This window comes from Callorhinus ursinus, unplaced genomic scaffold (assembly GCF_003265705.2).
Source record: "Callorhinus ursinus isolate GAN/ISIS: 27379988/994484 unplaced genomic scaffold, GSC_fseal_2.0 scaffold8, whole genome shotgun sequence".
Classification (NCBI taxonomy): domain Eukaryota; kingdom Metazoa; phylum Chordata; class Mammalia; order Carnivora; family Otariidae; genus Callorhinus; species Callorhinus ursinus.
In genome coordinates, this window is record NW_027397070.1 from 49136573 (window position 1) to 49139332 (window position 2760).

Sequence of the window (2760 nt, forward strand, 5' to 3'; positions counted from 1 at the left end):
AAGGGGAAGATAAAAGGGGAAGAAATTAAAACCACTAATAATATATATTGATATATGACCTTCCAGGAATAATAAGAAAAAAAATAGTGAAAGAAAGATGGGAAGAAATTTTGGGGCAAAATGGCAGCATGAGCAGTCACCAAGATACAAACAGCCTAGAATGTGGGCAGACGACACAGCTGCTTGTTTTTTCTGGAGCAGGGTCCTAGAGGAGTAGTTTTCATGCTACAGTCCCGTAATGAAGTATACAGCACTCAACATGTGTCATTTTCCATTTACATTCAAGGTATTTGTGTACCCACTTACATTTGTTTTCTCATCCACTAATAGAAACTAGTGAAACATACTCAGTTAATTTGTCGGGTTACTTATGTATCTTTTCATGCATCTGTATCCCAAAGAATCAGACCCAAGAATTCTGTGTTCAGGTTGTGATGACTCAATGGTTGTTTTTTTTTAAGATTTTCTTTATTTATTTGAGAGAGAGAGAGAGCAAGCCCAACACAGTGGGGTAGAGGCAGAGGGAGAGAGAGAAGCCGACTCCCCACTGAGCAGGGAGCCTGACATGGGGCTCAATCCCAGGACCCTGGAATCACGACCTGAGCTGAAGGCAGACACTTAATGGACTGAACCACCCAGGTGCCCCCCTACTTTTCAGTTTTTAAAAATTTTTTTCTACTTTTCAGTGTTTAAAAAATAATCTATTTATAATTATAATAATTAAAAACCCAATGACAGAGTGGGACTACAAGGTTGCTTTAATGTTTAACATTTTAAAAAATTAACATAATACATTATTTTAATAGAATAAAGGATAGGGACCCCTGGGTGGCTCAGTCGGTTGAACATCCGACTCTTGATTTTGGGTAGGGTCACCATCTCAGGGTTGTGAGATCAAGCCCTGCAGTGGGCTCCGCAGTGGGGAGTCCGCTTGAGATTCTCTTTCCCACTCCTTCTGCAACAAAATGAAATAAAAGTCATCCAGATTAGAAAGGAAGAAGTATAAGAATCTCTATTTGCTGGTGACACAATCTTATACATAGAAAATACCAAGGATACACTAACAAATGGTCAGTATTAATAGATAAGTTAAATACAAAGGTGTCAGGATATAAGGTTAATAAACAAAATCAATAGTATTTCTATATTCTAGTAATAAACATTCTCAAAATGAAATTAAGAAAACAATTCTATTAAACAGCCCGTCAAAGACTAAAATAGAGAGAAAAAAACAACAAAAGGGGCACTTGGGTGACTTGGTTAAGTGAGTGACTTTTTTTTTTTTTTTAAGATTTTATTTGACAGAGAGAGACACAGCGAGAGAGGGAACACAAGCTCCGGAGAGTGAGAGAGGGAGAAGCAGGCCTCCCACCGAGCAGGGAGCCCGATGTGGGGCTCGAACCCAGGACCCTGGGATCATGACCTGAGCTGAAGGCAGACACTCAACAACTGAGCCACCCAGGCACCCCGAGTGAGTGACTCTTGATTTCAGCTCACATCATGATCTCAGGATCCTGGGACTGAGCCCCGCATTGGGCTCAGCACCCAGAGGGGAGTCTGCTTCAGGATTCTCTCTCTCCCTCTGCCCCTCCTCCCACTCTCTCATATAAAGAAATAAATCTTTTAAAAAAATTAACAGAAAAGTGCAAGGTTTATACACTGAAAACTACAAAATATTACTGAAAAAATGTAATCTAAATAATGCAAAGATATCCCATTTCAGGGATTGAAAGACTTACTATTGTGAAGATGACACTGCTGATTCAGTGCCCTCTCCATCCAAATCCCAGCTGTGTTTTTTGGAGACATTGACAAGCTGATCCTAAAATTCCTAGGGAATGGCAAGGCACCCAGTCAAAACAGTCTTGATAAAGAACAAAATTAGGACTTACACCGCCTGATTTCAGAACTTTACCATACAGCTGCAATAATCAAGATAGTGTGCTAGCATTAGAATAGGCATAAACAATGGAATAAAATTCAGAATCCAGAAGTAAACCCTGATATTGACGATCACTTGATTTTCAACAAGAGTGCCTGGACAACTGAAGGACGAAAAGAATGATCTTTCCAACAAATGGTGCTGGTACAACTAGATATCCACATGCAAAATAATGAAATTAGACCCCTAACCATATACAAAAATTAAGTCAAAATGTATCAAGGAACTAAAAGTAAGCACTATAAAATTATAAAATTCTTAGAAGAAAATATAGGTATAAATCTTCACATCCATGGATTAGGCAATGGTTTTAGATATGACACCAAAAGCATAAGCAACCAAAGTAAAAATATATACATTGGATTTCATCAAATTTAAGAACTTTTGTTCTCGGAAGGACACCATTAAGAAAGTGAAAAAACGGGGTACCTGGGTGGTCCAGTCAGTTAAATGTCTGACTCTTGATCTCAGCTCAGGTCTTGATCCCAGTGTTGTGAGTTCAAGCCCCATGTTGGGCTCCATGCTGGGTGTGGAGCCTACTTAAAAAAAAAAAAAAATTAAAGTGAAAAAACAACCCATAGAATGGAAGAAAATATTTATTTGCAAATCATATATCTGATAAGAGACTTGTATCACATATGTAAAGAACTCTCATAACTTAATAATAAAAAGACAACCAAAAAAAGGCACCCTATTTTCAAATGGGCAAAGGACTTGAATAGACATTTATCCAAAAAACCTAATTAAAAAAATTCCAGAACCAAGAAAATAAAGGGAACAAAAGAAAAAGAAAGAAAGAAAGAAAGAAAGGAAGGAAG

General features: G+C 37.9%; 1 long non-coding RNA gene across 1 annotated transcript; it reads right to left on the reverse strand.

Annotated features, from left to right (window-relative positions):
- Positions 1-526: 526 nt before the first annotated feature.
- On the reverse strand, positions 527-2474 carry LOC141373290 (uncharacterized). Its single transcript, XR_012379100.1, has 3 exons — positions 2372-2474; positions 1740-1831; positions 527-955 (listed from the first exon to the last, which is right to left on the reverse strand). It is a non-coding gene; the product is annotated as an uncharacterized lncRNA (long non-coding RNA).
- Between the last annotated feature and the right edge of the window lie 286 nt (positions 2475-2760).